This window comes from Blennius ocellaris, assembly GCF_963422515.1.
Source record: "Blennius ocellaris genome assembly, chromosome: 5".
In the NCBI taxonomy this organism is placed as follows: domain Eukaryota; kingdom Metazoa; phylum Chordata; class Actinopteri; order Blenniiformes; family Blenniidae; genus Blennius; species Blennius ocellaris.
Genome location: NC_137654.1, coordinates 10275941 through 10297796, shown reverse-complemented (window position 1 = coordinate 10297796; position 21856 = coordinate 10275941). Strand labels below are relative to the sequence as shown.

General features: G+C 43.6%; 1 protein-coding gene across 1 annotated transcript in view; it reads left to right on the top strand.

The window, feature by feature from the left end:
* agrn (agrin) overlaps positions 1–21856 on the top strand; it is a 318771-nt gene that overhangs the window by 70740 nt on the left and 226175 nt on the right. The window lies entirely within an intron of this gene.

The following is a 21856-nucleotide window of genomic DNA, read 5'->3' as shown; positions in this document are numbered from 1 at the left end:
AAATATTTGGATACTTGCAATTCTAGGAATTACTTTCTTACTATTTAACTTCCTGCATTTTTTGTATTAACTCACTGTCACAGTTGAATCTATCAATATGAGAGGCTTTTATATATATATACACACAACTCTGCGTTGGCAAGTGCCGGACTATCTCATTCTACCTTTCGTTTATAAAGAATAATCTAAGTATGTATGTATTTCCCATGGTTTTTGTGTGAATATGTCTGACGCGGATCTATTTGGCCTCCACAAGCCTTGTTTAGAGCTGCTGTAAATCAGACTACAGTCGTGTGAGTGTAAATTAGGGGTTAACTGAGGGTTAACCACTTAGCATCCTTTTCTAATTACTGAGTGTGCGACCCCCCACTATAAAGTCAGATCACCAATTGGCACCAACTTAGTACATAATTTGCAGCCCACTTTACATTTGTCACTGTAAAAAAACACCCTCGGGGGAGACGTTGAGTATCTGACCGATATCCAATCACCTAAAGTGAAACACCTTGCTGACACCTTTCAACATGCAATTGGACCAAACGAAGTCTATTTATTACACAGACCTCGTGATACCAAGAGTTGTATCGGGGTGTTGAGAGGTAGCAATGGCCACAAAAACCCAACTAACAGTTAAATCAAACTCTTTCCAGTTTTTTTCGACAATAATAATATCCACTTGCATGCATCTTATTAATTATCAGTTGTATATCATTGCAGTCCTGCTGCACAACATTTGTTTTACAATCGCCTTGATGGTAAAGGTGTACCGATTGCAATTGGCTGACATTGTGCAATACCTGTCACTGGCACCTGGGGGTGACACATTCTCAACACTGCAGGTTTACTTGAAAAAGGCACGAATTTTCAATAATTAGATAAAAAAAGACTATTTTCAACATTTCTGAACGAGTTGTCCCTGTGCGTCCTGCACTGACTTTATTTAACAGTGACGTTTGGATAGTTATTGGCTTGTCCTGGTAGCTGTGACCCCTCAGAAACTTAGACCTGAAGCGTGAAAATACCAAACTTTAATTACGGCGCATCTGTGTGGCAGGTAAGCCTGTTTCCCATGTGCTATCAACCCTCCAGTCAGGCTTTAGACTTTCCCAAGATTATGTGGCAAGGACGCGGGGCGGGGGTGAGGTTGAAGGTCAAGCACGGCGGGGTTACGAACGCTCTGGTGCCTGCAACAGTTCGTGACCCGCTTAGCAGAGGTTTCCGTGGGGAGCTCATTAACGGTGATACTTTAGAAAGCTGCTGCAAACAAGCACCTGCAGGAGACTGAGCCAACGACTGAAACTTTCATTTCCCCCACATAAACGAGGTGGAAACTACAAGGTTTGAAACGAAAATGATTAAATTCCTCTTTTATTTTTTTTTGCAACTTTTGCCATTTTTGTCCCAGTTAGTAGCATCTCTGTTTCAATCTGATTAAACTCCTCTTTCATTCTTGCTCCTCTTGAGGTTACAAGATACTACTTCTCTATCTAAACAGTTTAAACAGTATATTTGTAATTTTTTCTGCTGTCACACTCTTGGATTTCTATGATTCGTGTTGGATTTCAAGCCTTTGGTTGTTCTCACACAGCATGTCAGGAAAACTTTGAATTGATCATGTTTAACATTAACATGGATGGCCACTCTTTTGTAAAGATTTTGTGGTCAAAGGTTTAAGGTCAGTTTCACCATTGTGCATTTCTCAGGGTGCTTTCTTCTTAGAATTAAGTGAGTGAACGAATTGAATTATTTTGGGCAGGGTCAGTATAATTGGTGCCTACATGTGTAATTGTCTGTCTGATGGTCTGCCAGGTATGGAAAGAGGCTTTGGTATCCTGACCCGGATAAAGCAGCGATAGATAATAGATGACTCCACTGCAAGTCTGTAATTCCCATGAGAGTCTCCATTCTCATCTCAGCGTCTCACATCTTTCACTTTTACTGCTTCTGCCTTTGTACTTCCAATTTGTCTCTGATGTTTCTTTCATCCATCTTGGGAATTTCCAACTTTTAAATAATTTGTTTTGTAAAATCTCCAAGAAAGCAAATCTTATATATAATATTTTGTGGCACGGCTTGTGTCAGCATACAAAGTCAGGACATGTTTTTTTTCCCCCTTGTCACTCTGTTTCTTGAATAGCACATCCTGCTCCGAACTGCTTGGGTTTCGTCACAAAACCGACCCCATTATCTCCACACCAGTATTTTCCTCAAACAGTTCTTTTGAAGAAGAAGAAGAAGTGAAAAAAAAAACAGGTATTTTTGGCCTTTTCAAAAGCAACACACCGTTAACAATGGATGCTAGTGGATTGCACATCTTTTGTGGGCTTTGCCATGAATCAAGCCGATACCAATTTCCTCCCCCGGCCGAAGACAGATCCGTTGTTCCTCCCGTCCGCTCCAGTGATCCTTTTTTGTCCGAGCCAGAACTCCATTATCAGCCCTTTAATGTGACTTTCAAATGCAAGAGGACGCAATTATGTGCCTTCTGCTTGGGAGGTCAGCGTGAGCAGTAATCAGGATCGCAGGTTTAAAGCCTGTGGCTTGTGCCTGCCGAGCCCCTCGTTCCAATTAATTGGTGTCATTCATTTAAAAATGATGAGCAACAGGATCAATTGTGTCCAATGCGCTGGTGGATAAGTGGCCTCCAAGATTTCTTCACTTCTTTACATCCTGTCCGAGCTGTGCCCACTGGAGTGTAGAAACACCAATCGAGCTGACAGCTGACAATCCCAGAAACGTGCATGTGAGCGTGGGCTTCATATTCATGCCGTGTTTTAAGTGATCCCTGGTGGTCTCCCAGCTCTTTGCCTCTTGTACGGAGACATTTTCCCTTCGTTTAAGTCAACTTGAGGGTTTTGAAAGTAACTGGTCGCTGTGCAGTGAGAGTTTCACTCGTGTGGGGTGAATTGATTGATGCTGAGACGTCCAGCTCTGGCCTTGTTGTAGAGACGGCGTGTTTTACTTTGTATGGCTGCTCTTTCAAAGATTGTGTCTCGATATTTGATAGGAGATTTGCAGAAGACAGCCTTTGTGAGGAGGAATGCATGCTCTATTTTAAAAGTACTGGTGGATTTTAGCAGAGAATATGCAGAGCTTGAAGGCTTTGCAGACTTTTCAGTTCCACCAGATTTTTCAGTAGCTAATGTTTTGCCAACTTAAGATCGTCCATTTTCTGTCAGACATGCAGCAGCCCCCATAAGCTATCATGCACTATCTCCCCTTGTCACATCACTCTCACTCCTTCTCCTGTTTGGCTTCCTCTCTGTCTCTTTCCTTGAGGTCAGATGGAGGCCCCCCCCCTGGCCCCTGGCCCTCGGCCCCCCTCCAGGAGCAGAGCATCCTCATCTATCAGTCAGATAACCCTCCCTGCTGTCGGGGCCATGCTGACCCCCTGTATCAGCTTTTCCTCAGATAAGAGGCTAATGGGCTGACACGCTATAGAAACGAGCCAGAATGTAGCATAGGGATAAAAAAAAATGTTTCTTCACTTTTGACACCCACATTTTCACTCACTAAAACACTTTTCTCGCACTGTTTTCCTTTAAAGCAGGGGTGTCAAACATGAGGCCCTTGAGAGGCTCCAATCAGACCCTGTTATCAAATATAGCTTATGCAAGTTTTGTGCATAATATTTTAAATCTATCCCAGCAATGTTCAGGTTTCTCTTTTTCTTTTTTCTTTTTGTATTTTCAAATGTATTTGACCACAACACACCAGTGTCTGTGCTATGGGATGTATGGTATTGCTTTGTAATATTTGTTTTTATGGCATTTTATCATATTGTATATTTTTAGGAGTTTGTTTTACTTTTTTGTGTGTTTGGTTGCATCATTTCACATCATATTGTGTATGTCTACAATTACATCTTAGTCAATTCAATCATATATATACGTGTATATATGTATGTATATATATATATTTTTTTTTCTTTCTTTTTTCTTTTTTTTTTGCTTCCTCGACAACTTATATGAGGAGACGTTCATGTTTGTGTAATTTGTGATGAGGTGAGCTGAGAATCTTCAACGTTACCAATCTTGTTTCACAACAGACACGGCCGACTCCCAATAGAAAAACTGAAGACAGTCCATGATCTGACACCGTTGCATTGGTGTCATCCTTTAAATTCTTCACCTGATGACTTGAAAGTGGTGTGCTCAAACATGCCTGATTGTAATGGATGGTCATAACTTCCTCAAACCTTTCTCCAGTGTTTATCCTTGTCTAATGGGATTTATTTTTGCCAGTAAATGTCCTGTTGATCTGGTGCATGTGCTGTATGCGTTTCAAGGTGTCCAGGCCTCCGAGGTTTACGTGTCGACTCTTGCTCGCTGGTATGTGCAAGCATTAGTTTCCAAAAAGGCAGAGTGACTGTTTATTTCCAAAGGCGTGCGGGCGCATACGAGTGTTTATTTCCAGCTCCATCCGAGTGCCTCTTTCCAAAAGAAAGTGAGCTGTCTGCACAGAGCAAACACTACAAGCAGATGTTGACTGACAACTTCTGCCGTCTCGGCGTTTCAGCAACAACCATCAGCAGCACGAAAAGCATTCTCAAATGTTACGCGAGATATTTTGTGATGAGATGGCTCTGGGAGCAGTGGACCGTGTAATTTAATATAGTTGTGGGAACTCGTAGTTTTCTTTCACAGATAATGTCAGGACTGGAAAAAACATACCGGTACTTGGATTTTAACAGCTTAGATTTATATTGCATTAAAAAAAAAGTCCATTCATTACCAAAGATAACAATTCATGATTGCATAATGAAAATGACAAGATTTCGTCATCAGTTGGATCTTGTGCGTCTCTTTCGATAAACCTTTGCAGGTGTGCATTTCCCGACTGGCTGATTTGCTAAGACTTGTATGTCAAAATATGGTTGCCTGGAGGCGTGTTTATTGAGTTGCATACTTTGTTTGGCAGCTCAGCTCTTAACTCTTGGTCACAGGGTCATGTTCCTGTACTTAGGGACTCTCTCTTTTTCTCTTTCTCACACACGCCTGGCTCTAAGTGTTTTTCTTAATAGAACCCAGACATGATGCAAGTCTCTCTTTACGCCACTGAATTAATCCAATCCGTCCTTCTTTCCCTCCCATCATTTCCTCCACTGCCATGTTTTCTGCCTCCTCTTTCTGCAATGATTCCTGAACCTGACACGCAAACTCTTATGTTGAGGGATTTATTGAACTCGGGGATTTCTGCAGCCTGTTTCTGTTTTTGACCTGCTGTAGATAACATAAACAGCCTTGCTGGATCGAGGGCTGCACCTTCAAAGAACAGCAAATAGGAGAGCTTCAGAGATACCTTTTAGGTCACTTCGATTCTCATTTGCGTTTTGGGGTTTTATACCCTGCACGCATATGATGAAGAACCTCTTAGACTAGAATGGATGGGTGTATTGACAAATCTAATATTGATCTAATCAGGGCTGAGTGTGTATATGTAGATGAATATGCAGTAAATATCACCCTCAAATACTCAGAATACTCATTGAGGGAAAATATTGCCAACTAACTTAAAATGTCATGGACTTAGTTTATAGTATACATGATATTGACACTTTTCGCTGTATTTATTTACTCCACCTGTCTAATGCTGATTGTGGACATGATGTGTAGTTCTTTAAAGTGATTGAAACTCCTACCTGGTTTTTACACTCACTTCTTGTTCCCTGCATTATGAGGCAGCACAGAGAGGTTGGTCTTTGCATCTGCTGCCATCTAATGGCTACAAACTGCACTTTCTGGGAGCGCTTCTGAAATGTATTAAAATCTGTAGCACAGTGAGATCGTACATAGAGGTTTCATGTCCAGTTTTCTTGTTTATAAGTTTCTGTCTGCACTTTAACCAAAGTAAGTGAAATTCCAGGTTGCATAGAAATTGCAAAAACATTAATATGTCTGTGAGAATATGTTAAGGATGGTTTAATTTAAAGAAGACTAAAAGAAAGAAAGATGGAAAAGGTTGTAGTTGGGCATAATTTACATGCTACTTATTTTCAATTTTTTTAGCCAACAACTTTCATCCATCCATCCATCTTCGTATTTTCATTCCTTGGTGTTTGATTCCATTCAGCCCAAGAACTCCTGACAAAACAATAATGGGACAGCCTGAGACTAAGGGTGAAGGAAATGGAAGGAGATTTCACTTGGAAATGAGTGTCGTCTCACTGTGCTGTGTGTCGGGAGCTCTGGACTCATCGTTTCACCACATCATGCTTGGTCTTGTCTCTCTCTTGTTATTGCAATTTTTCTCCAGCAGACTCTCCCATGTGTAGAGGATGCAGCAAGGATACGTGCCCCTGAAGACAGTCTTCATTAGATCAGGGGTATCAAACATAAAGCCCGTGGGCCAAAACCAGACCACAAGGGGCTCCATTCTGGCCAAACCACCAAGATAATTGTTTATATTTCAGAGTAAATCTAGATTTTTTAAGAGTAACTGACATAGTACTTAGACATCGGCCATGCTGGCATGACCGATAGCTGATAAACTGTCATTAGCTCGAAAGCCATGAGTTTGTAAAAACATGTATAACAGATATAGGTGAGGTTTCTTTGGACATTTCACTGTATTTTGCACCAGGAGGTTTCATTAAAAATGGGCTTTATGGTGAGCGTGTGTTCATTTTCTGTAGTATTTCTTTGCAAATATATAATCACATGTACTTTGTGCCAAGAGAAACTTTCAAGTTTACATTTAGAGGTTGTTTTGGCACTATATTACCAGTGCTGCCCAGTAAAGATGGAATTTGGTGGTATGTGATATGTGATCGCTGCGTTCCTCAGCAAGCATCATGTGGCATCAGGAACAACATCTATTCTAAAATTGCACATTGAACATGCACATGGTGATCTCTGTCAGTTTTCTCAAACTGCAAGGACACAGATGTACACTAGGGGGCACAAATGCTCTAACTGTGACTTGAGGAGTGTGTGTGCGTGTGTGTGTGTGTGTGTGTGTGTGTGTGTGTGGGGGGGGGGGGGGGGGGGGGGGGGGGGTCTCTGCTCCAGCTGATCGTCTCTTCATCACAGCAGGTCTGGAAAGTCCAGAACCTCAGCACAGCCCCGGAGCTGTTTTTCTTCCTTCCTCGTCCTCTCTGGGGTCGCACTCATCAGTGCTTCAGACAGTAACAGTCACAGCATTATCATTCAAATTCATACTTTTTCACATGAATAACAACCACAGCTTCAGCAAAATGTGCTGTCACAGAGGTATTTTAGTTTAATGATGTTTTTCTTTTTCTTTTCTTTTTTTTTTCAATGGTTGCATCTGCTCTTCAGGAAGGGGGAAGAAAAAAAAAAAAACATTGCCGAGACTGACAGGAATGAAGAATGAGGGAATGGTGGTGGGGGGGGGGGGGGGGGGGGGGAGGCTGCGAGAAGGAGTTGAACCAGAAATATTATGAGCACATTATCTCCACCCTGATCATTAAAAAGGAAGAGAAACCAGGAGGGAAACTACGAAAGCAGGGCGGTGGTTCACGCACATTCATCTTTAATTTATCGATGGAGCTGCTGTTGTCATCCTGAGGACCGAGAGGACAGTGTGTAGTCTGCTCGGCGACTGTGGCGTGCTGCCGGGGTTATTGTGTTGCCGAGTGTAACGCCTCAGCTGTAACCCAGTAGGTCATGGGGGGTTAGAATATCTGGGTTATGGTAACACAGTCTCTTTCACCCATGATCGCACTTACTGTATATGCAGGCAGGCTGCAGTGGAGGGATAAGGCCCTGTGTGTGTGTGTGTGTGTGTGTGTGTGTGTGTGTGTGTGTGTGTGTGTGTGTGTGTGTGTGTGTGTGTGTGTGTGTGTGTGTACGCACATGTCCAGGGGGGCATGCTAAGTAGGTAAATGCAGTTTGTCAAAGAGGAGGAGGGGGTCCCATCTGCTGTGTGTGTGTGTCTCCCCCACACCCCCACCTTGTCCATCTCCAGATTAACAGGCTTGTGCTGACCCAGAATCACCCCCTCCACCCCCCACCACCAGCACCACCATGACCACCACCATCACCACGATTTCCACCTTCGACCAGACAGCCGGCCTCCCGGGGGACCACCGGGGTGAGGTCTCCATTAGCGAGTCCTGGCCCCTGATGGGAGTCTGGGGGTGTTGCATCAAGGGAAGCACACGCCGTAAAAAAAAAAAAAAAAGGCAGATAAAAGCGGTGGTGTCATCTGCGGATTTGGATAGAGGGGCTTAAAGTGTTACTGGGGGCTTGTGATTGCTCTTATCCCACTTGGGGTAAAAATGTGTTGTGTTGTTTTCTGTATGACTCTCAGCTGTCCCACACGTCCGAGGGTTTATATTCTCATCAATTTAATTTGGTGGATCTGATTGACTGCGATTGACTACCACATTATTGAGAGGTGCACTTCACATGTTAGTATCTGCTGTCCTTTACAAGCGATGACTTTGATTTGGCTTTTTACATGTCGCAGCATGGCTTAGCCCATATACAGGTCAGAGCTAGAAGATAGGGTTTGCAGAGGTGTAATGTCATGCCCCTATTGGTTTCTTATACTTTAAAAGCAGGTTAGAACCTTATGGAAGGTAAAACGTCTGACTCTGACTGTCTGCAACCACACAAGATTTGAATATCGTCAATATATTCAATGAATGAATTCTAAACAGATTTCGTAGAACAATGCATGTGGTGTGGAAGTTTTAAAATTCACATTATGACTTATTTATAGTCTTTTTTTTTTTTCATAAAGTTGTTACATAACTTTACCCAGAGCACTCAAGCATCTTGTATCTACTTTTAGACGGAGCTCCAATCCCCTAACAATTCCATCATTATTTAATCAAGAACAAAAATTTAAAATGTGTTATGTCCTCATTGTAGCTGCTATCCTATCAGCCATCCCCAATACATCCATCCATCCATCCATCCATCCACCCACCCATCCATCTATCCATGCAGTCTCTCTCCTTGGCTGTTGACCTGCTGGAGGCTTTGTGTGAAACCAGGCCACACCCAACATAAAGGGCTCAGTTTTGTCTTGCAGGTCACGGCCTGGATGTCTCACTGAACAAACACAAACGCCTATTCAGCAACAAAAATGTGGCCCGGTGCGACAAGCACAATAGCAAAAAGAAGATGTAATGTATCTTTTTGGACACGCAAACAATAAAATGTCAAAAATCTGAGTTTGGGTGGGGGGGGGGGGGGGGGGGGGGTGGAAGAGGATGCCTTAAGTAACAGACTGCTCGTGTGTGTGACGCCTTTTAATCAGCACAGTGGCACACAGCTCGCTTTTCTATGCTTTTTCAGTACCAATTACCGTCATTGACAGTGATGAATTTGGATTTTGACACATCGGCTTTTGATGCGGTGTCATCGCCCCACGCTGCAGCAGCGAGGAGGCTTTTTTTCCTGCGACCCAGCCTGGAAAAGTAACAGCGCAACATATGGGGGCTTTATGATTGAGCTGTAAGCATCCAAAATACTTTCACTTTAATGGAAAGCATGCCCCATCAAGTAGGGTGTGGGAGGCAGCATCTAAAAGCCATTAACGGCTGGGCTTCCACTGAATCCTTAATGACGATGGGTGGAAAATAATGCGTCCACAAACTGCACCCGTGTCTGAAATGATTGTTGATCAAATGGTAGAAACTGTGCCCTTTGGCTCTCACTTTTTTATGAAAAGCAACAAACAAAAGCAAAACAGTGTTTGTGAGGCCGACAACTGTTGTTATGTGGATCTTCTTTCTGAGGATTCTCCGTCCATCGGGGTCATCTGGGAACAACTCGTGAAATTTCAAGTTCTCCTTTTTAATTTAAGCGTCGACTCCCATTATCACTGAAATTAAGCTATAATCCATTGTATGGTAAATTAAATAAATTGGTTTGGGGATTTATTTAGCAATGTACCTTATTTATGAGGTGATTGTGCCCTGTGGCAAGCCCCAATTCTCACTTCAAAAAATATTATGGCTCCCTAATTGATAAGATAAACAGCCCATTATGGGGTTTCTTTGCTAAGCTGTGCAAACCAAACTGAGTTTCCTCCCAGAGTGTCATGTAGCACTAATCCATCTCCCCATTTCTTAATGTAGCGCGTGTAACAAGGCAACATCGTTATCACACCCTTTCAATTACAAAGGGTACCCTAGGCCAAATAATTATGTGTACTTCAAACAGAGGCACCCATCCCCACATTTGGACTGTTGTGTTTAAGTGGAGCTATTAAACATGCATTATTTGGACTCACTGTTGTGATGTAACTGGTGAAATGGGGGTGCTGGAGGAGAGACAGAGGAGCAGGAATCCATTAAATGGCAGTGGGAAGAGGAAGGTGCGGGCTGCAGAGGGGGAAAAGGATGAGCGAGGCGGGTATAAGCAGAGGGGGCAAGTCGCCGAGGTAGATTGGCCTAATTGGCATTTTTGGCTGCCTTGTCACATACCTGCTTAATTGGCGTGCCGAGGAGGCCGGGGGAGAATGTAAGTAGGAGCTCAGAAGCGGGTGACTTATGCCTGCAATCGTGAGGGAGTCGTCTCAGTGAGGGTGTGTATGTGTGTGTGAGTGAGTGTGTGTGGTGGGCGGTGGGGGGTATCAGAGTGCATCTTTCCCAAAACCAGAGAGACAGAGTGTCAGCTCATCAGCATAAGGCATTAAACATTTACACTGACCTACAAATGCTGTCACCCCCTCCTTCCTGCTTTCAGTCACACCCATCACTTCTCCTTCCTCTTTCCTTTGCATCCTCTGCCCTCATCCCACCCCCCCTCTCTCCTCAGATGCATGTATACACTCTCAGGCACATCCGCTGTGTTTTCTTTGGCTGATAATGAGCACAGGAAGACCAGAGAAAGCGGTGGTTCGGATGGAGAGTGAGGGTTATCTGATAGTGCTCTCGGTACTATAAGAGGAGCTATTTAGGTTTTAGAAGAGTGGCATACCAGATGTTCTTTCTGTGCACTTTATTCAGTCACACACTTTGTTTCTGTCCGACTATCAGGTGTTTAGTTTAAGATCTGCATGTTGTGGACAGTTTTTGCACGTCTGTGTCTGTGACACCAGTATGTTGGAGGCACTCTATTTTTAAGGGTTCATCTATATCAGGGGTGTAAAACACATTTTAGTTGAGCGCCCACATAAAGTCTAATTTCATCTTAAGTGGGCTGTAAAATAATAACCTTTAACTTTAAACTTGAAAACTTTTCTTTGTTGAGTCTCCGAGTGCAGATGATGAAAATGCCTATATTGTCGCAAAAACTACCAGAAATGACTACAGTCTCAACATAAGGCCAATTTTAATGGCATCTTATGGTTTAAAATGCAATGAAATGTTCCCCCCCAAAATTCTCCAACAGCTGTTGCATGAGACGTTTTAAAAAAAATCACCCTGACTGGCTTTGACAATAGTTTGCGCACAATGACGTTGCTATGTTTCATGGCAGCATCACTGGCAACTCAGCTCAGGTCTCAGTATTGCATCGCGGCCACTGCTATAAATACATTTCTTAAAATAATCATTCTTTTCTTTGACATTTTTGTGATTTGCTTGGTGGGTTTTGTGGCCTGGATTGGAGCCTTTTGTCGTCAGGTTTTGGCCCACGAGCCTTATATTTGACTCCCCTGATCTATAATGCATCAGTATTAATTGGATGCTTTTGTCCTTGTGACCTTGTGACCCACTGAACTCTTGTTCATGCCATATTTATGTTTTGTCATAATACAAGTGGTCACGCTCGATCGTGAAGGGGTCAGGGAGGTCGAGGTCACATGTACCATTTATGTCAATGCACATCTCCAAAACGAGGTACGGCACTGTCTTCATTGGCTACAAATAAGAAGAAGAACAGGACTTCAGCTGTCGATTGTCAAGATACAGTCTGTGACTATTTTTTGGTTCGAAACATTCAACATCCGAACATCATTCATTTCTTTTTAATACTCTGGATTTAGTTGTGAATGCACCATAACAGAGTAGAAACCACAGATAGCCAACACTCTATTTCATTCTTATTGTGCCTTTAACACATTACTCACAGAACACCTCGGGGGAGTTTTTCTTCAAATTTGTTATATTTTCAATTTCAATTTTTCACTTCTGAATTCATCCTTCAGCAATGACCATATTACATTTTACTAGATTTGTTAATACTTCTCATAGCTTTGAGGTTCAACAATTGCAAGCGAGTGGTCAAATTAATATTCTAATAGATTCATTTCCTGACATTCACAACATTAATGTCACCTGTGGCTGCTTAATAGTAAAGGGAGACAGCTCGAAGGTGGTAATTCCAGTTTTCATTGCAACAGAAGTAATTTACGAGAAACTAAATTAAGATTATCTTCTCGTTACGACCTCATTTTTTGAGTTTGCCCAGTGAAAACCGGTACATTCAGGGTGTCAGTGACATGAATGCATCAGCAGCTGCACTCCCCGAGTGTCAACACTGATGTTTTACCTCCTTACATCATGATATAATGCAGGGAGCAGTTTATGAAGGGGCAGCAGCTGTAGCTTTTACTCATGCTGCTCTGTGGTTTTTAAGGAAACAAAGTGCGAGAGACTGTTTATCATGATCGACTGCAGATGTCTTTCTGCGGCCGGCGCGCTCCGCTGTGGAAATGGTCTGAGCGGTGGCAGAGCGAAAAGAAATACAACGAGGATAAAAGGGGGAAATGAGAAGCCTCTCGCTGTCCGTCTCTTCAGTTTCATCCATCAGTGGTCTGTAATAGATGTGATGAAAATTGATTTCCAGGTGAATTATTTTGGGAGCCTCACAATCTCGTGGAGATTATAATCCAGATGCCTTTATTTCCTCCACACCTGGAGAAACCCCGGTGACTCTCGGGGTGTCCTCCGCTGTCCATCTCTCAGGAAGGAGCTGCTTTAATTGTCCACTTCAATATTCTGGACTGGTCTCTGTGACTCTTTCACCCGAAGCCTTCCCTCTCCGTGTTGAGCACTACCTGTCTGCTTGGCGGCTGATTTGCTGATCGATATTGTGGAGAGCTCTGTGAGGGAAGCGCAAAGCCAGAATCACGGCAGAAAAAGACTGATTTTTAAAGAACGAGTGCCTGAGTCTTTTCATACTCTTTACCCCGGCAGCTCTCTTAGTCCTTCCTCCCACAAATTGCCACATTGTTAATCCCCTTTCACATCTTTTCCTTCTGGATAAATGCCAGCATGATTCTTGTAAGCATTAGAAGGAAAGCTGTTGTGCACAGGGCCCTGAATGTGGCCTTATCATCGGCATCGGCCTCCCTTTCCCCGGGTCTCCATCAGTCCTTGGGGATCATTTTCTTTAGTTTCTCCTTTAAAGAACCAAAGCAGAAGCTAAAAGGCTGTAGTGCACTTTTATCGACAACGGAGGAAAGAGGTGGTCGATGAGTCAACATTATTGACCTGGGGATATGGGCCTGAGCAAAGATAAACTCTGCTGAACGGATGATCAAGCTTACTCTAAGTTATGTCTTGCATCATCAGCTATTTGGGCTCAGGAGCCAAATCCAACTTTGAGCCAAGGTCAGAGAGCTGGGCTTTTCAGGCTGTAGTTTATCAAAGTACCATAGCTCACCGTACGTGGATAGCGAGACACGTAGACGTGCTCAGTTATAAATGAAAACAAAAGCCAGTTCCATCATGCTGGGAATATGTAGACAGTGTGTTGAGGATGGTCATGCGGGTTAAGCATTGAAAGCAATTCAGTCTGGGACTGTCAGTCAAGTGATTTCTTTCCCCTTAGGTTTTTCCCCCCTGAGCACTCTTCATGCTATTCACATTCATCGGAGCCAGCACTGCTGTAGATGAGCAATTTTTAGTCACAGTTGGCTGTCTTGGCAGCTAAGTGAGGAATCATAGTTAATACTCAAGCCTCAGAAGAAAAAGGAAAGTAATGGTGGGTAAAGGTCAACATAATACTGCACTCCAATTCGTGTCTCATAACAGGATTTCCAACAGGAGAGGGATTTTAATGTGCTGCATGATAATTGGCCATCAATAGTAATGAGTGAAGGTCATCAGTATTGAATTGTCAATAATCATTCCCCTGCCAGTCACCTGGCAGGAGCATTAGAAGTATTTGTTTTTCTGTGCGAGGGATTATTAAATCAACAGAATATAAATGAAAACCAAAAGAAAGAAGATGCTGAGAATATTTTGGCACAATCTAGTTGTATTCATCATTGTTAATGTGTATAGCGTATTGTTCTCTGTGTGCGTGTGTGTGTGTGTGTGTGTGTGTGTGTGTGTGTGTGTGTGTGTGTGTGTGTGTGTGTGTGTGTGTGTGTGTGTGTGTGTGCGTGCGTGCGTGCGTGCGTGCGTGCGTGCGTGCGTGCGTGCGTGCGTGCGTGCGTGCGTGCGTGTGTGTGTGGTTTCATTACCAAACAGCACACAAACAACAACACCAACCAGTGGTCCTACATGTAGACTACAACATTTTCAGCATTTCTGCCATTTGTGTAAACTGGAACAGTATCAGGCCTGTTGATATCTGATGATGTTTTACGGCCCCAGTGTTATGGAGACTTTTGTCATGGTGGACTTTCTGCACTTTCCTGTATGAAAGGAACTATTCATCTCTTCTTCAGACTTTTGAATCAGGATGATGACAAAATCAAATTTTTTTTTACTGTGGCAGTTAAACTTTTAGTTTTTTAATAACAAAGTCAGTTTCTTTTCACTTTTACACTGTGAATGAACACAACCAGCAATTACACAGTGTCGGAAGAGGAGTCATATCTGAACAGTGGGAGCCCGGTTCATTATAATAAAAGCCTCCTTGCTGTAATCAAGGAGGAGTATGATATTCCAAGTTCTTTCAAACTTTGTATTAACTGTTTCCATTCCTGTTGGTAGGAATATATTCAGAGTATTGCATTTTCTTTGAAGGCCATGGGTCCATTTTTTTCTTTGTCGATGAAGCAATAATCTTAAGCCCAGAAAAAAGTTGGAAAAGCTGAGAACGAATGCTGGAAGTACTTTGCTGCATGCTGTCAGATCCTTCAGAACTCCACCTGTACATGTTGGCAGCTGATTTGGTGCTCGAGACTCGGAGCCAGAGCTCCATCCAGCTGCTTCCCTCTTCCTGGGCTTCATCCAGAGCCCGGAGCCAGCGGGCCAGGCAGGCAGGCTGTCTCACCCCAGCAAGAAGAGCTCCCTTGGGGGCTATCGCACTTGAAATCCCTCCCTCCCAATCTTAACCACGGACAAGCCGAGGAGCTCTGACACAAACTCTCAGACCTGCCAGAGCAGCGTTGCACTATAACACTGATGTAGACACACACACACGCACACACACACACACAGACAGACAGACACACACACACACCACTTTCTTCTGCAGACAGCCAGGTCTTGAGGGTTATGCTGCTCAATTTCTCTCCCTGTTTTCCCACTCCGGTTCTTCCTCTATCTTGGCAGGAGCTGCTCGCACCTCTCCCACCAGCCATTACCCTCTTGCTGTCTCTCTCCTCCCTGTCATTCCAGCTCCCCTGTGTTTCTCTTCCTCCCTCTATCTTGTGCTCTGTTCATTCACCCTTTTCAAGCTCTTAACATCTAATCCCTCGTTCTTTTCAACTTAGCTCACCTGAATCTTTCCAGTACATCTTTCTCTTTGTCTCGTCTGTTGCTATCTTCACAGCTCATATGTCTCCGGTTGAAGCAGTTGATCTGTTCCACCAGTCTGCTGGCCCCCCCTCGATCCCTCCTCCTCCTCATCCTCCTCCTCTTCCCCCTAAACAGTCCTGCTGCCCCTCTCTCTGTCTACCACTCTGCTCTTTCAACTCTGCACTAATTTGCCTCCTCTGAACTCGGTACTGGCTCCAGCTCCCTTGAGATGTGATCGCCTAGTGTGTGTGTGTGTGTGTGTGTGTGTGTGTGTGTGTGTGTGTGTGTGTGTGTGTGTGTGTGTGTGTGTGTGTGTGTGTGTGTGTGTGTGTGTGTGTGTGTGTGTGTGTGTGTGTGTGTGTGTGTGTGTGTGTGTGTGTGTGTGTGTGTGTGTGTGTGTGTGTGTCTGTGTTGCCGTACCTTCAACCTTTCCTGTGGTAACGAAGCAGATTGCATTAGCAGCACCTGTGTGCCAGGGGATCTTCATAGAAGTAAGCTGCCAGGTTTAAATGCCCATCTTGACACACACACACACACACACACACACACACACACACACACACACACACACACACACACACACACACACACACACACACACACACACACACACACACACACACACACACACACACACTCACTGTTTTCCCCAGGGCTACTCACCAGCTAGCAAATCATTTATCACGCTGTAATGGCTCTGATGATCTTTATATCCCTCCTCATCTCTCCACTTAAGGGGTTTGCCCTAGATTCTCAATCAGAGGGCCGCAGCAACACCTTCGTCACACATGTCGTGCGCACACCCCGGATACATCTCACAACCGCTCAAAGCGCACTTCCTGCTGAATTATCCACCTGTCCAATCAGTCGAAAACAGACCATCACGCTCCCATGCGCGCACCGTGCGACCTGTAAACCAGAGCCAAGATAAATCGTGGCGAGGAAATGATGACGAATTTGATAGAGCAGCAACAGGAAAAAAAAATCCATCAACAAATATGATTATAAATCATTTATGCCATGTGTGAACATTCTCTCTTGAACTTGGGAATAATGTGTTTGACAAGATGAATTTTAATTTTAACCGGGTGTCATAGTTTGAGTAATGGGGGATGAAATCATCAGCAGGTTGAATCCTGTGAGATGAAGCTGAAAGCTTGATAAAAAAGAGAGAGAGATATGGTTGCATTGATAACTTAGTGACCTATCCTGCTTATTTCCAGAAACCACAAGTAACCGTTCATGACCTTATGTCCATCTCCTCGGCTCACTGCTTTCTCTTTGAGCTGTCGATCTTTAAATCCACTTTCATCTGATTGAGCAGTTGCCTGTAGTGCAAAGCCCTCTGGTGCTTGTAATTTGGCACCTGGCTCAACATCTTTGCGACTCAGGTGACCATACATAAGCATTCACAACAATTTCAAGTGCAGCTCTGTATTAAAATCTTTTAAACCAACATCACACTGTGATACCTGGATACATTTGAGATTCATGCTCAACACTGTAACATATCCATCTGTCACTGGAGTTTATACCCTCGACACGTTCGTTGTCCATTACAGAACAAACGGACAATGATTTAGTCACCTTCATGTGACATTGACATTAAATCAACCAATTAACCTCAAATACGTGTTTTGGGACTGTGGGACGAAACCATCGAAATCGCTCACATTCAGAGTCTGTCTGTGCAGACTCATCACTGGAGGGCCTTAACCATGCATATCGTCACTGTGATGCCAGAGTGTTAACCACTTCCACAACCACTTCCCACTAAAATCACACAAGTGACAGAAAAAAAAAATTGTGAGCCATTAAAGACACCACTTGGTCCAATAAATACGCCACATACTTCCACGATGATAAATGTATGTTTAATGTTTTCTTTTTTTCTTTTCTAAAATGAAGAAATCAGGAGAAGGAACCTAAGTACTGAATATGTTAAGTATTATCTCTTTAACCAGCACAAACATGTATGAATAGAACAACACGTAGTGGTTGCAGAGAAGTGGTGGTTATGTGTGCGACTGCTTTTGGCTCAGTGCTGTGACTTGCTGGAGTCTCCGCTGGTTGCCTGGCAACCACTCGATGACGACATAAATCGAGCATCATGTGTATCGCTCAGACATGAGGGTTGAGGCTTCATGTAATCCAACTATAGGAGGTGGGGAGAAAACACACATGGAAAATGTTTGACTGTGGGTCCAAGAAAGTGAAAGAAAGAGTAAAATGTCTCCTCAGGAAACCGAGCTTTTCTATTTTTGCTGTTTTTTCTAATCAACCAAGTAAAGTTGATGATAAAACCAATTTTCTCTTGCAGGTCATTGGAATTGAAATGTACAATCGTGAATGTTAAGAGTGTTTCACACACTCAAATGAATATTTTGACATATTCCTAACACAAATCTTTGTTCTGGGAATGAATACACTGATATGTGGGACTTTGATTGATTTTTGTGCTTTGTGTGGTAAGAATAGAGCACGCACGTGGTTGATATTAGCAGTAATAGCCACCAAGGCTGAACAGACAAAGGAGGAGAACATCATTGAGAGCAACAATCCCAAGAAAAGGGCATCACTGCTGGCACCACATAATTGACTGCAATCTTTAAAATTGAAAGATAAACACAAGAAAATACATTGAGGGATTACTACAGGAGTGAAATAATGTTTCACAAACAGCGAAGAGAGAGTGCGCTGTCTTAAGAAAGCAGGGTTTGCTGCTGTTCGATCCTTATTTTCTGTCATATCCCTGCAGTGGCGCTCAGAGCAGAGCAGAGCTTGGCCCAAATGGTAAACATGAGGTGCCGCGTGCAGGTCCATAATCCTCAAAATTCAAAAACAGTCTCATCCCGCTGACGTTTTAGGGTCGCTTTGAGATAATTGCATAATGCGTGCTTTTAACAAAAGGCTAATGCATATGGATGCGCTGTGAATATTTCAAATTGACGCATCTTATGTTTTGTAGCTTTTTGTAAAGTCTTCGCCTTGCTTTTATTGGCTGTGTCGTATTTTTTATGGGAAACAAGCCGAGGCAAGCTGAGCTACTTTCCCTTACACTACAGTTGTTATCATTTTCACATTTGCTCCTGGTGGAAAATCAGCCTTATATTTCATTCTAACTCAATTTTCCTGTGAAAAATGGTCACATTTTAACTTGATGAAACTTGCCTTGATGTGCACAGCTGCGTGCCTGCTCTGCCGTAATGAGTTGGTAATGCCAGTATAAGAAAGAGATGTGGCCCTGTGGAGCTCCGCTGCAAGTAGTTGCAGTGCGTATCGCGGTGCAGCCAATCAGGCGAGCCGTCGAGCGCCTGGTTCATTTGTTGCCGTTGAGAGGTGGGGACATACGATCTGCCTCACAAGTCCCGGGGGACTCACTGGGCCCTGCAAGGGCTCGTAAGGGTCAGATGGTAAAGATCTGGATTTGATCAAGAAGTAAGTGGGATTGTTGCTGGAAACCCGAGAGGCATTCTGGGACCTTGGACTAAGAAAAAGAAAGAAACCTGAGACGTGGTTGAGGATGCCACATCCCCCCTGCTTTCGATGCAGATGCTGTGGTGTCCCTGCCCTTCCCATGCCAGCATAGAAACCGCTAGCGTGTTATCACTCAAGAAACGTAGTGGCATGTGGAGAAATGAGAGCCAGAGGTAAAAGTGACAGAATGCAAATAGCTGGCAGGTGCTGGAATGGAAATGGAATGAATGGCGGATGAGGTCTTTCTGCTCGGTCTCTTTATAGAAATACAGTGACTGAAGTGACCCAAATTGTCTAAAGCACTGCTGCAAATTGTTGTGAACCAAGCTTCGCCTCATTCCCTTTCTCTCTCTCCTTCATTTCAGTTGCCTTCACCCCCTCTGACAATATTTTCTTTTTTCCCCCCAAATGAAATCCTGAAAATCGCCATTTTTCAGATCACGACATGGTATTTTCTGCATACGAGGTGTTACCGTAGCAACAGGGCAATAATTCATCCCCCTGCTGTCTTGTGCAGATCGCGTGGCATGAATTTGGCATGACGTGCAAGGTCTGGGATATGCCTTTATGTCTTCTCTACCTGTGCTGCTGGACTGATGCAACTGTTTGAGGCTTTCAACTTTCACAGAGGGGTTGCTCATCCTTTTCCTTCTTGGCGAGCAGTGGTGAGGTTTCTGAAGTGTGCCCATATGGTCGGTGGGTGATTGACAATGTGGCAGCTCTGTGCTATACTGATTCTACAGAGATATGAATTCTCCCTGTCGCACCCACACACCTCCACCAAATCCCATTTTCAGAAGCTGTGAACTTACTCCACATTACGCTTCCCAAGGATGAGCGCCGCTCTGCTTTGACCCTGTGTCCGGACCTTGTTGTTTACCTCGCCAGATTAATATGCGCCTCAGGATGCCGCCAATGCCGCCGGCTTCTAAATGTCTCTTTTGGTCCATCGGCATGATTTTTGCTGCTGTTGTTCCTCTTCATTTACCTCGTTTATCAGTTTGTTGCCCAGATGAATTATGGATGAGGGCGCTCGTTGCCTCGGCGACATGCCAAGCTCATCATTGTCATGCGATTTTCACAAAAACCAGGTCCACTGCCCTCCCCTTGCCTCCCCTCTCTCAGTGCGACTCCACCCCCGCCACTTCTGGGTGACAGACGAGTTGACATATCTGCACACACTCTTTCCTCTGTGATTGAGTCTCGGCTGTTGTGCTCCAGTAGATGAAGAGAGAAGACAAGGCCATATAGAAATCTATATATGGGCAGCGCCCCCCCCCCCCCCCCCCCCCCCCCTCCGTTTTTGAAAATGATGGCTGTTTATATGGAAACTGTAGAAATACCCCTAATAAAATTGTAGTTCGCATGACAGGCTTTGAGTTGGTACTGTTGCATATTTGCATTTTGAGTGGTTCCAAGCATTATTGTCATATAAACGGACACCCAAAATCAAAATGCAACATAGGTTTTGCGTTTTCATTTGAAACTGTCGTCGTGTAAACAGGGCATCAGATTAAAGTCAAAGATGCATTCTCTCCTCAGGCTGGGCTGAATCACAGCGTCTAAAACCTAGCCAAAAGTAGCAGCTCTGTTCAATGCAGCTTAATATCCAAATGCTTGAGTTGATCATGGTTGCTCAGTACTCCAGTGGAGTTACTCTATGCAGTTTTTTTTTCCTGGCATAATCACTATACTGCCAATCCTTAGTTCTGTGCGAGGACTTCCCACTCGCTGGTTCAAAACTATCTATTTGAGCAGACTCCGATTGCTCAAGGACATGTAAGCTTGGAATGCTACCAGCACGCTTCATTCAAAAAGCAAACAAGCAGTCCATGTCAGTTATTCACTCACAGATAAACACATTTCTACCTACTTCTGGGCTTTGAAATATGTCGGGATACTGGAGCGTCCAGAGGAGTGTGACCTTGACTATATCCAAGATTGCTCAGGAAACTCAAGAGAGATTCTTGCTTTGCCGTACTAATGATAAATCATGCTTATTTCTTCAGTGCCTCTGGCCTGAAACTAAAACCACACAAAGTACAAGTCCAAAGGCGGTAATTTTTAGAAGCTGCTTTGTTCTTTGAGGATGCACCTAACCTGCACCTTTGTCCATGCTCGTTAAAAGCTGAAATTGAAGCAGATCATAAGAGATGATTGAGGTTTTGCGGCTGTGACCCAGCATCAGAAAGAGTGAAACTGTATTGATTCCTTCACAGAAAATTCTCATTTCTCTTGTCTCCCTATAGATGGAGGCCAAAAGTCAGGCTCAAGCACAGGACAGCACTCACAGGGTGGATACTATTTACAGTGTTGCTCAAGGACACTTTAGAAGTGAAGAAGTTTCTTAAAGTATGAAATTCGTGGGTTTTCAGGTAATCATATTCTTGACAAGGAAAGTACATGTGTTTTTGGATGTGAGCAGTTGAGGGGGCAGGGGGAGCCTGTCTAACAGGAATCAGTCCTTTAAAACTGCAGTGAGTCTTGTGACTTTTTCAGTCTTAAGCTTTATCTTTTTTCTTAATGAACTATTTGGTTTCAACCCCCTTGTTACAGTTTTTCCATCAGTCCGTTTATTTTAACCCTCAAGCACCTTGTGGCATTTGAAGGAAGCGTTCCTGTCTGACTGTGATGTGAATCCGTCTCAGACTCACTCAGCAACACTGTCATTTCACTGTACAGAAGATAGACTGTCTTCACAAATCTGCACATGAATCCATTTGGAATAATCAGAATCTTTATCAGAATGTCAGAGATTATTGAAAGACAACATCGAAACATCAGGTGTAGCTTTTCGAAAGCATCTGCCTCCTGCTAGTA